A 13,078-nucleotide genomic window follows, 5' to 3' on the forward strand; every position below is an offset into this window, starting at 1 on the left:
AAACCGCTGATTTAGCTGAGCATTTTTTGGGTGACCTGGGATAGGAGAGGAAAAAAAAACCTGCCCAACTGAGCTGTCCTTTCCTAAAAGTGTGGTAGGAAAACAGAATTCTTGAGCAAAGGGTGATTGAGCGGCCACCTTGGATCTTGGGCGGTGATGCCACAGATGAGCCTCGCGTGTCCCGCTGTGGCCACTTCACAGAGCCATGGCCAGTGCTCCTGGGTGCCCATGAGCTGCACGAATTCTTCATGTAGATCTCCCATGATAGCTTACAAGTAAGGTCAAATTTTACAGCGGAGGAAACTAAGGTCCAGAGAGGAGAAATGACTTTTCGGAGGTCACACAGCACCGGGGTACTCAGATCTGTGTGCCAGCCGTCAGCCCAAACGCTCTTCGTCTGAATTTACTGAAAGGTAAAGGAACAAGACACCGGGTAGAAGAGGTGCTGGGGACCTTTTCAGGTGCAGGTCAGCTGCGCGGTGGGGTGCCCTATGCAGGGTCAGTCTCCGGGCTGGGTGTAGGAGCAAATGAGGACCTGGACCCCAGTTATCTGTCTGCTTCTTTTCCTTTTGAATGAGATTCAACGCAGCTTCTCAGCATCCATTTCTCGTTCCCTCCCCCAGGCTGAGACCTGAATGAGTGGAAGGAAGGGCGGGAAGGGAGCAATGATGGGGCTGGAGACTCTCAGGCCAGGGGTTTCCCTTTTCTTCATGAATTCCCTTAACAGACTGAGGGTGCCCCCAGCACCCCATCTTCAGGACCCTCCCCTCCATCCCACCATCTTTGTCCAGAAAACATTATTTTGTGCTGAGAGTCCCCCCAGCCTGTCCCTCTGCAGCTCTAACCGCAGCAGAAGCCAGCACCGCTCTTTTTAAAAGACTGGGTGCCAAAGAATTTCAAAATGAAACTCACAGAACAATGGGAACAGCCAGAGGGCAGGGCCTGGCAGCCTGTGCAGCTCTGCCCCGGAAGAGCCCCGCACCCGCCCGGCATGCAAGAGGTGTTGGGGAATCAAGTCTCCAAGAATAGCCCTGACCCACATTGGAGCCGGGCCCCCACTTTGTGAGGTGGGACAGAAGCCAAAAGAAGTCACCGCCTTCCCCAACCACATCCTCCCGAGGTGCCAGCAAGCCCCTAGGGCCCTGCCTCCGGTCCCTTTGCTGGGGTACAGGTGTGGCCACAGCCAGGACCCTCCTTGGGATGTCTGAGACAAGGCTGAGCCTTAATGTCTCTGGACAGGCAGGGTGGAAGGTGAAAGGTAGTGCCAGGCCTTGGGGAGCTGTGTGCCTCCCAGACTGGAAAGCTGGGCCTGGGCCACACCTGCTGCTTATCAGCCTCCACCTGGGGCCCCGAGGCTCTTCCGACTTACTTCCCCTTCAGGCTGCTTCAGAAAGGAGACCATCCACTCCTAACATCCAGGGCAGATGGGAACCTAGTTTAGGATCAGCCTTGTAGCCAACATTAGGGACCACTATGGTGCCCAGGGGATACTGAGGCCCCAGTGGGGAGAGCATGTGGCCAGAAGGCTTGGTGAATCGGGTGGGGAGCACAGCCACCCCTCCCTGGCCTTGAGACTGGGGCCTGTCACAGGGCGGACTTCTCCGTGGCTCTTTCACAGCCAAGATTTTCCGAAGAAAAGCCATAAAACGGACGGGGAGGTTTGCAAAGTAAGTAGGGGCAACAACTGGAGGCCTTGGCACCTTCTCTCCACATTAACTGTGGACCCTGGGTTTTTAGTGCCTGGGCAGGGCCGCCCACCGGCCTTTGGGGCGCTCCCCCCTCGCTCTCACGGAGGAAACCGAGGCTGGAGAGGGCCCAGGTCATTCATCCAGGGGCAGGTGGCGCGAGGGCGGCGGGCCCGCCGGCCCCCCAGGCAGGTGGCCGGGCCGGGTCTGGCGCCGGAGGCTCGGGGAACCCCGGCCGTCTCGGGGGCGATCCCGGGCCACCAACTCCCCAGAAAGTTGGCTCGCGGCCACTCCCGGGCGGCCGGAGCCGCGGGCCGAGAAGGCCCCGGGCGCCCCGCGCGACCCCGGCGGCGGGCGGGGGTCCGGCGGCGGCGGGCGGGCGCGCAGGCCCCGGCGCCCCGCACGCGGGTGGGCACGCGCCGCCCCGCCCCCGCGCGGCCCCGCCCCCGCGCGGCCCCGCCCCCGCGCCGCCCGCCCGCCCGCGCGCCGCGGCCCCGCGCGTCCCCATTGGCCGCGCGCGGTCACCTGACGCTCTGTTATTTCCTGTGTGCTGGGAGAATGGAGAGAAAAAGCCCCGAGCCGAGCCGCCTGCGGCCCCTGCGAGGCGGCCGCGGCCTCCGCCGGGGGAGCCCGCCCTGAGGCGCGCCCGAGCGGGGGGCGAGCGCGCGGCCGGAGCGAGCCTCGGGGGCCGCGGCCCCGGCCCGGCCGGGCGCTGGAGGCGGCGGAGGCGCCCCCACCCCCACCCGCGCCGCCCGCCCGCCCGCCCGCCGCTCCCTCCGCTCCCTCCGCTCCCGCCCCCGGCCGCGGCCGCGGGGCCGGGCGGGGGCCCCTCAGGTAACCGCCGCCGGGCGGGGGCCGCGCCGGGCGGGGGGCCGGGCGGGAGCGCTCGCGGCCGGGGCAGAGGGCCCGGCCCGGCCGGCCCGGGCGCGCGGAGCCGCCGCCGCGGCCGGAGCGCGGCGTGAGGGGCGGCCCGGCCCGGCCCGGCCCGGCCCGGCGGGAGCGCGGCGGGAGCGGCCGGGCCGGGCCGGGCCGGGCCGGGCCTGGCGGGCCGCGTCTCGGCGGGCCGGGGCGCGCGTCCCGCCGAGGGGCCGGGCAGGTACCTGCTCGTCGCGGCCTGGGCGCGAGGCGGGCGGGGCCGGCGCGCCGGACGGGCCGGGCTGCGGGGTCCGCGGGGCCGGGCGGGAGCGGCGGCCGCCGCGTCCTGCCATGTGAGCGCCCGGAGCCATGTGGACGCGGCGCCGCTCGCCGCGGGGGGCGGAGGGCGAGGCGGGGCTGGCGGGGCGCCAGGTCCCGGCGCGGGGGGCGGGGGCGCGGGACCCACTTCCTGCGTGGGCCGCCCGCCCCGCCGCGCCCGCCCCGCCCCGCCCCGCCCCGCCGGGGGCCGCCGGGGTGCGCGTCCCGGGGGCCCCGCGTGCTGGCCGGCGAGCGCTGGCCGCGGCGGGGGGCGGGGGGGGGGCGCCCCGCCGCGCGTCCCTGTCTGGGGGAAAGTGGGGGCGCGAGTGGCCCCGGGCCCAGCCCGCCCGGCCGCGGCGGGGGGTGGAATGTCTGGGGTGCGCCGGGTGGGAGTGGAATTTAGTGAGTTGGGGCGCGGGGGAGGGGGCGGCGCCGAGCAGCGGCGCCCGCCTGGGCCTGTGGGTGGGGGGCCGCGGGTGGGCACCGGCGGGCCCTTTACTTTGCCCCGAGGGGACAGATCAGAATTAGGATTTTTTTTCTCTCTTTCTCTTGGCTCTTTTCCTCCTGGAAGGTTAGATGACTCCGGTAACTGCTGTAAAATGGATGGAATTTTCGAGCTATTATCTGCCAGGCAGATCTTTGAATGATAATTGGACCCTTATGTTAACAGCCTCGGTGGACAGTTTTCTAAAACATCTTGCGTGGGGCGGCAGCCTGGTGGGGTGGGAGAGGCCCCAGCGGTCGCCTTCCTGCTTCGGCCGCGGAAACTGCCACCCTGGTCGCCCACCGCTCTGGGCGCCGCTTTCCTCGTCTGTCAGTGAGGGCTCCCCCCGGTCGTCACAGGCCTTGGGGTGTTCTTCTTGGGTTTGGTCGTCGGTGCTTCTCCTGTTTCTCCTTCTGTGCTAGCTGCAGGCGTCCGGCCTGGGACACACGGGCTGTCCCTCACCTGGTTTTTGAAAACCTGTTTCACTTTCCAGCCTCTCCAGAGGAGAGTGAAAGCCGGTCACGGTGCCCATCTCCTCAGATGCCTGATGCCAGCCTGTGCCTCTCGCCTCTCCGAAAGTATGTTCCGCTCTAGCCTGTGCTGAATGTGCCGTGTATTTTTTGACTGTACCAGAGGGAGGTACGGTGAGGGAAGTCTCCCGTGAGGAGACTTCAGAGGTCTGGCTGCTTGGAGTGTTTGGGTCTGTGTGTGTCCATGGGCACTAAGGAGTTTCAGGGTCTGTCTGTGCAGTGGATGGTGGAGGGAGCCTGCTTTTTAAAGTCATGTCAAGGGATCGGGGGTGGTTGGCTAACGTGAACTTCCCTGCGCTGGTATTCTCAGAGCAGGGTCAGCGTGGCTTCCACAGTGTCTCCTGTGAATGGTGTGCTGGTGGAATTAACTGCCACCTCAGGGGGCACTAATTATTTGCATCCCCAATTTATTCCTTAATGGTAGCCAAATGCTTGCGCTCAGAAGCTGACGAACCCCAATTAGTTTCACTGATTTTATGGTGTGTGAGGGCCTCAGGCCATGCTTCTGACACTGAGTCCTAGGCCAGCCGCATAAGTGTGTCTTGTCTTAATTCTTAGTACTGTGATGCTTGGAAGTCACGGGCCTGATAGGTCCTTTCTAGAGAACTTTTTATTTAGTCTGTATGAACCCACTTCAGAAGGGTCTCGGCATTGGGAGGTGTGCCATGCTGTTGACTTTGGAGGCAGAGGCGAGGCTTTTATATGTTAACATCAGGGCTATCCCGTAGATAGAAATAGAAGTTTATGCAGCTTTGCAGATTAATTGGGGGGGAGTCTCCCAAAACAGGCAGTTTATTTTGAAATTTGAATTATGATTTTGTGTTTAGTGTGGGCTTTCAAAAATCCTACTTAATAAGGTTAGCAGTTATTACGTGCACATAATTACATTTGTTATAACTTAGGAGGAAACGTTATTAAATGTTCACTCTACTAAGGTAATTTTGTTCATGTGTGTGAGAGAATTTTGCTCAAGTCTCATACCTCGTCACGATATACTTCTTAAACATTTTTTTTTAAGATTTATTTATGCATACAAGAATTGGGGTACAGGTCAGAGGTGGAGGGGAAAGGATTCACCAGAGACAAAGTGGGGAGCAGAAGAGGCAGATTGACTGAAATACACTGCTGAGGGGAGCAGCAGGCAAGACAGGAGAGGTCTGCTGCGCCATGTGGGTTTCTCCGTGGCCGGAGATCGAACTCATGCTGCAGAGGCTGCAGACAGCTTCACAGTGCTGTATCTTAACTCCTTACGCCACCAGGGAGGCCCTACTTAAACATTTTTAATGGAATGGAATAGAATTGAAATCACAAGAAATTAGAGTTGGATTTGTGATGAGTTCAGCCATCTCTTCATATGGAGAAGATGTTTGTCTTTTTGATCTGCTATATGAAGTTCTGTTCAAGGCATTTTTACTTGTCATAAAAAATCCACCTGAGAGGTAGGTCAGCTTCCTCTTCCTGCGCGGTCCAGTAGCTAGTGAGGGTCTGGGCTTGGATGTAGCCCTTCTGCCCCTTGGCTTCAAAGCCTGGAGAAGGGGTCTGAGGTCCCTTACAGCTCACTGCCTGCCCGGGGTGCAAATCAGGTAGTTGTAGGTGTGAGCTGGGAGACATGTTTCCTGCTGTTTCCAGCCCCTTCCCCACCCCCCCTAGGTTATAATGAACTCGAAGTCTGGGCTCCGGCAAAGTACTGGAAAGCAGGGTTGTGGTGACTGTGCTGAGCCGCTTAGTAGACCCGGCAGCTTTCTAAACTTTCACTTTCTCTGTACCTGGCTAGTTTTCCCCGGGCGCCAGAGATTTCCTCTCAAAAGTTTCTCTTCATCCTATGTTGAGCTGAAAACGTCTTCTGTCACCTCAAAGAGTGATGTAATAAGTCAGGGGCTGTTTCTCCCCCCGCCTGTGCTAACTGGTTCACACCGCACAGGTGTCATCCTACCTGGGGACTACGCTCAGTGGGACCAGATGGGACTCACAGGCTCCATTAGCATAAGACAGCCCTTCTCCCTGGCGCGCCTCAGGTGCTCTTCTTGGTGGGGGCTTGTGTTCTGTGCCCGCCTCTCCTGCTCGTCAGATCTACCTGGGGCTTCTGACCCTGCTGCCTGCCTTTCCTTTTGGTGGAGGTTAGAAAGGGGGATAAAAAGAAACGCAACAACGAGCCCCGCTGATGCGGGAGCACAGCCATGCGTCAGAGCCGCACATCTGGCGCCCGGGGAAAGGCGGCGTTCCGGGAGCTCGAGTAGTCTCGCTGCGCTCAGATGGGGCGGTTTCTCGCTGTTCGCTGCGCTGTTGAAAGGCCTTTAATACCCACGGTGCGTGCAGAAGGGGTGAAGAGTTCTCCCGGCGCCCGGCAGTCAGTACAGCCTGCACTAGAGCTGTGTTTGCAGGTAACGCGCACCTCCAGCAGGAAGGTGAGCTGGAAAGTGACCTGCCGGGGTAGCCGAGGCTGGCGCTCTCGGGCGGCCTTGTGGGGCAGTGGTTGGCTACCGGGTTAATTAGCCTCGCTGCGCTGCGGGCCTGCTGCGCTGCGGGGAAGGAAGTGCCTGGGCTCCTGGAAGGCCAGCTGGACGGGAAGATGGCTTCCGCCTTTGAACACGACCTCCCTGAATGTGGATCAAGGGCCCCGTGTGTTTTAATTTTCATTAACAAGTCTTTATAGGCACCGTCCTCAGCCGAGAGGTGGAGTGGTGGGCAAGATAGAGGTGGAGCCTTTCTTCCGGGGCCAGGCCAGGCCGTGCGTGGCCAGGGACGTCTGCGGCGGCGCGCCGGGGTGAGCGCGAGGGACGGTGTGGAGGGGACTCGGGCTGCTCTTCAGGCCCGCGTGGCGAGGTCGCCTTTTCTGCCAGCAGGCCAGCCAGACTTGATCTATGGGACGGGTGAAATGGCATTAAGCAAGGTAAATAATTTGCTTTAGCCCTGAGCATCTTGAGAAGTTAATCCAGAGAACCGCAGCGGGAGGGCGGAAGCCTTCCTCCGTCTGCGGCCTCTGCCTGGCGAACAGGACAAGCTCCAGGCACGTGAGAGGGACCGTGGGTGGTGCTGGGTAAAGGGGGAGGGGGAAATAGTGTCTGGTTTTCCGAATCGTTCTGAGAACAGGTGTGGAGAGGGGGTTGCTGGGCATCCTCAGGGACAGCCTTTGGCTGCCTCTGTTTCTCTTTTGGGGAGTGGGATGGGGGTTCCTTGTACTTTGCTAACGCTTCCGTGAAGCTGCAGATACTGGGGATGTGTGTCTGCAGGACACTGTGCTAGACGTTTCTTCACATGGAGAGGCCCAGGTGACTGGCTGGGCCGTGGGTGGGGCTGTGGAGGAAGGGAGTGTCGCTCACAGAGCTGAGGAAAGGGGCGGGTCAGACAGGCTTTGTTGGCGGGGTTCATCCTCCCAGGCTTCCCGTCCAGCCAGCACCCTACATGCCTTTGCACCCCACCCCCTTTCTATATGCTGATTACATAATTAGAGAGAGCTGAGAGAACCCCGAGAATTGTCTAGTGTAGCTTTTGGCTTCTCGGCTGAGGAAAGGCGCCAAGGAGGTGTGACTTTTGTCCAGCTGGGCTTCCGTCGACTGGCAGCGTCGAGTCTGGGCCCTGTCCCTGCCAGCCAGGCGGCTGCTCCGCACCGTAGCCACGCTCACCCGAGGCTCGGCCTTCCCCAGGTGTTCCCGAGCGGGGCGAGAAAGGACGAGCCGGTGCCCCCACGGAGCCCGCGTGGGTCTCATCTCCGCAGGCCTAGGGACAGATGGTGCGTCGTGAGGCGGCGGAGTGTGGACAGAGCAACGCGCACCACTCGTCGCGGGGATACCGGTGTGGCTCCCGGCCCTCGTGCTCATGCCCGCTGGGTCTTGGCTCAGGGCGGACAGTGTGCAGAGGCTCTTTGCCGCGTCCAGCGTTGGTTGTGGAGCTGAGCAAGGCTTTCTGACGTGTGCTACATTTATGTTTAAGTTCTAGAACTCAAGAGTTGAGGCTCCAGCGAGTGGTCCTAAGTTTTTTTGACCTCCAAGCCTCAGCTTCAGGGAAGCCCCAAATTCACTTCTACTCTTAGAAGCGCCCTAAGTAGAGCTTTCGGGAGCCTGGCCAGTTCACTTGCTGCGCTGGGAAAGGAGGGAGGGATTCTGGGCTCTTCCCTGGACATCTCCCGACCTGCTGCTTTGGGGGGGCCAGTTGGGGGCTGGGGGGTAGGTGTTAGGACCCAGGAGCAGCAATGTGAGGGCGCCCTCTGTTGTAGAAAGTCAGGAGGCGGCAGAGGGTGTGAAGGGGGAAAGCGTGACCCTAGCCTGGCTCCAGCCCTTCCTGACAGTGACCTTGGGCTTTCTGCTGAGCTCCAGCTTCCCATTTGTGCCACAGAGACATGCCTTCCTGGGGCCCTTATGAAAAGGGACCAAAATAGACGAAGTTTATGGTGCACTCAGTCGTCCATCAGATGAGCACTCTGCGCTGTGCTTTGTGCCAAGACCCTGGGCCAGGGCAGGCTGGTTCCTGCACTTTCTGTTCATGGCTGCGGCAGTGGCGAAGGGCAGCTGAGTGGTATCGAGGGGAGAGCAGGTGCTGTACCAAGAGAGGTGTCACATGGCTTGGCTTGAAAGGTTGAAGGAAGCTTCTTAGAGGAGGGCCCTTCACCTCTCCATCTGTCTCTTCCCACTTCTATGGCTCGTTTCTCTGAACCCTCTTATTTCAGTGCAATCTCCCCTGTGTGCTCTGTGATAGCCCTAGTATTGTCCACAAGCTGATGACCCCCACGATGGTGTCTTCAGCCAGACTCTGCTGGCCCCACGTGTGCTTGACCCTGCCGCGTGAACGTCTCACCAGCACTCAGCAGTGCTTCAGGAGAGCAGACCACTGGCTCCGGTAAAGGCGCACACCTCACGGATGTTAGACATGCGAGGGAGTGGAGCGCACCACTTTGAGAGAAAATCCAGACACAAAATACCTAGCTGATGATCCCATCTGTAGGACATCCATGAATAGGCAAAATGAGTTAAGCTCTGAAAACAGGTCAGTGGTTGCTTGTTAGGTGGAGGAGGATTGACTGGGAGGGGACATGAGAGAACCTTCTAGAGTGGTAGAAATGCTTTGAGTCTTGATAGGCGTTCATGAAATCCGATTGGATTATAGTCTCTATGTAATTATATCCAGAAGCAACCTAGGACGTGTCCTAGATTTCTAGTTCCCCTTCACTCTCAATATTTAATCTTCCAGCAAATTCTGTTCACTTTATGCACAGAATATACCCTGAGTGTGCTCTCGCCCATCTTAAGCACCACCCCTCTGTCTGACCACTGCGTTCTTGGCCTGCTGATTGGTTTTCAACACCTTATTTTTGCTCTCTTCCCAAACCGTTTTTCGTACTTATCAGCAAATATGATCTTTAAAAAATCAAATTGCATTCTATCAGGCGTGTTCTTAACCCCCTCCAGAAGCTTCCCGTTGCTTCTACTGGGCACCAGCCAGGGCCTGCTGAGCCGCTGATCCCTCGGAGCCCACCTGACCACCCTGAGCACCTGCTTTCCTGTTTCTTGAAGACCTTGGCATTTCTGTTCCAGGACATTCCTCCCTCTACCTCTGGAACATTCCCACACTCAGGTCTGGATTGTCATTCCTTTCGGTTGAAAAGGAACTTCCTTGGGGAGATTTTCTCTGACCATCCCTTCTAAAGGAGCACCGATTACCACATCCTGCTTTATTTTATTTATAACTTTTATCACCTTCTAAAATAATCCTGCTCTTTTACTTATTTCTCCTCCTTCTAGCATTTAGCTTGTCCGCGTGCTGACTGAGTGAGGCGTTGAGGGTGTGTGAGGGGCTGAGGGCTGTGGAGGAGGGAGACGTGGTGAGGAGCTATGGAAAGAAGGTTCATTGACATAGAAGACAGCGGAGGGAGAGGCGGTTGGGGTGTGGCACTTCCTCATGGACGTCAGTTTGAGGTGCCTGTAAGGAAGGCATCAAGGGTTTGAGGTGCCAGCGTGACATTTTGGAGCAGAACTGGGCTGTGGGAGCACCCCTGAGCCAGGCTCTGCGCACGGGGATTGTGCTGGCGTGAGCTCGTGGGGAGAAAGACGACTTGCAGCACTTTGCTAGCCAATGTAGCAAAATTAAAGAAAAAAATTTAAGAGAGAAACGTAATAAATGATGCAGACGCCAGTGTCCTTCACTCCAACTCAAAATTGTCCTATTCAGAATGCGGAACGCAAATGCCACTTCTGTCTTCCTGCCGGAGCGAGCGTCTCCCGCCAGGGCCTTAACTGCGCTGAAGCCTGGAAGGGTTCTCAGTTTCCGACACCCCTCTCCCCACTCACTCGCTGTCGCTGAGTTGCAGCTACTCAGGGTCAGGGCAGAAGTCTCGGGAAGGTGAACATTTTAAGGGCGCAGGGCGGCAGTGACAGAGCGGAGGATGCGCCAGCCAGGCGAGGAAAGGGTGCTGAGTCAGAGACGGCAGCCAGGGTGGGGGGGATGGGTGACTGAAGCCAGCGACAGTGGACAAGACCAGTGAGGTGCGGACAAGACCGTGAGTCTGGGGTCAAAATGTCAAGATTGGCTACGAAAGGAGAGAGCGCTGTGGGGACAATCAGAGGTAAAAAGACCCCAGAGAACCTCAAAAACTTGTCATGGGGGTGGGAAGGGGCAGGCACGGCAGGGCGAGGGTGCAGAGAGGGTGGGCAAGCACCTTGCTGAAGCACCCTGTGCCGGGGGTGGGCTCCCAGAGGCGCGCAGGCAAGGCCTGCTTTCCCCGGACCCGCCTCGGGAGCCTCCCGCGGGTGCTGGGGGAGCGCAGAACAGCCCGGCTGTGGTCAGTAGCTCCTGCGGGACAGCAGAGGCGCAGAGAACTTTCCAGCCCCTGACTCCGGTGAACTCAGCCTGAGTGGGGGCCTAAACCGCTCGGCAGGCGCCTGTGCGCGAGGGAGCGTTGAAGGTGGTGTTTCCATCCTTGTTTTTCCCTCGGGCATATGTTGACTTAAATATGACGAGTAGAGTTTTCATCTTGTTTTCAGTTGAAGTCTTTGTAGAAGTGGCATTTGCGTTCTGCATTCTGAATAGGACAGTTTTGAGTTGGAGTGAAGGACACTGGCGACTGCATCGTTTATTACCTTTTTGAAATTTTTTTTCTTTAATTCTGCTACACTGGCTGGCAAAGTGCTACAAGTTGTCTGTCTCTAAAGATGAGAGGCGGGGCCAGGTGAAGCCTGTCTGTGATGAAACGTACCAGAGAAAATACAAGGAAAAGAAAAATTCTATTTCGGTTCCACCAAAATTGCTAGGCCCAAGAAATGCAAAAATAAACATTTTCCCTTCGCCCCGAGTTCAGGATCGGTGGGAGAGTCAGGCATGGAAAGGTAACGATTGTGAAATCGGGTCAGGATCTGAGAGTCTGTAAGTGGTGTTGCAGGGGTCGGGGGAGCCAACCCCCGGGGGTGGGCAGAGGAAGCCTGTGGGGGAGGCGCTGTGGCCAGGTCCGGTGGGAGCCGGGGCTGGGAAGTAAGTGGCAGGCTCAGGGGGCCCGAAAGGGCGGGGAGGAGAGGCATGGTCAGAAGGAGGTGTTGGCGGGATGGCGGCGACAAATGAGGTGGGAAGAACTTGGTGATGGGCCTAAAAATGGGGCCAGGGTACTTGAGTCTCATAAATGCACAAGTTTTTGTGAGAAGTGTGATGTGGCTGAGAAGATTGTTCTGATTGTGAGGAAAGACAAGTGGAAAGGGACCAAGTGACGAGTGGATGGTCTTCGCCTCCGGCCCAGTGGTCCGCAGTCAGCCCTGCTCTACGCAAGCATTTAGCGACGGGGCTAAATAAAATGGATTCATAGGAAATTTCGGCATCCACTCGCTTTGATTCCGAAACAGATAGGCAAGGATATCTTATGGATCAAGAATCTGAACAAGTAAATAATGTGTGAATAATTACTTCATATCAGCAGTAAATTCTAAATGCCAGACGTTGTTGGAAATCCCTTTGAAGTATTGGCTTAGCTTCAGTCTTCCAGAAACCCTCCGAGGTGGTGCTGTTACCTTCACTTTTCAGATGAGGAAAACGAGGCGCAGAGGTGGAGTGACTTGCCCACACCGCGCACCTGGAGAGCAGCAGGGCCGGGACTTGGGGTGGGGCGTCCCAACTGCAGGTTCTGTGCCCCACCCTGCACAGAGTGGGGTTCTGCGCTTAGTCGAGTGACTTAGTGAATGGAGTAGAACTGTGCTGCCAGCTCTCACAGGAAGCTTTGGTTCCTCCTCTTGGGTTCACCATGGACGATGCTTTCTGGAACTAGTGAGTTCCCACGTTCACGACTGGCTTGTTATTACTGGGCTCACGGTGCCAGCTTCCACAGGCTGCCTGCTCATGCGGGCTGCTGCTTTCTAGATTTAAAAATCAATGATTTATTTCAAAATCCATGTGCTAGGCTGTAAGATTTCAGCAGACATCTTTTTATCTAAGTAAGATTCGTGTTGTTGATGCTTTTGGTTTTTCATGTGTCTGTATTTAGGATGTAAACCTGGAAAATGTTGTTATTAAAGAGAATTGGAATTGGCTTCTAATTACGGTAGTGGAGATAATACGTTCATGGAATCCTTTCTTAAGACACCAGGCGTTATCTCTGCTACCCTGCTTTGGCCCAAATTCTTAGTATTTGGTAGGGTCCATCTGTATCTGCTGAAGAGGCTTCCTCGGTGAGTGATGCATCAGGAAATGAACACTGACCGTGTAGAAGGCGCAGACGTGTCTGATGCTGCTCGTAAATTAATAGATGCCATAGGTTCCTTAGGAGTCGTGTCGCGTTTTCTCTTTGCTTTAGTTCATTCTAAATTAAACCATTTAAGAATTGGAAAATGGAACATTTAGTCTCCATTTATAAATGGATGGACTTATTGCCATAAGCCAATTTATTGTTAGCGCTGTTGATCTGATTCAGCCACTTAACATTTTATTAAAATATTTACCTCAAATTTTACTTCCTTTAAGAATAAGGTATAGGGCCTCCCCGGTGGCACAGCGGGTTGAGCACCGCGCTGTGAAGCTCTCCGCAGCCTCTGCAGCGCAGGTTTGATTCCCAGCCAGCCAGGGAGCAACCCACATGGCGGGCAGACCTCTCCCGCCTCGCCTGCTGCTCCCCGCTCTGTCTCTGGTGAATTCTTTCACCCTCCCGCACCTCTGACTGTACCCCAGTTCTTGTATAAATAAATACACACACAAGAGTAAGATTTGACTCTACTAAGTTAAAATCTTGGAAAAAATTC

The sequence above is a fragment of the Talpa europaea genome, assembly GCF_964194135.1.
Source record: "Talpa europaea genome assembly, chromosome: 15".
Lineage (NCBI taxonomy): Eukaryota > Metazoa > Chordata > Mammalia > Eulipotyphla > Talpidae > Talpa > Talpa europaea.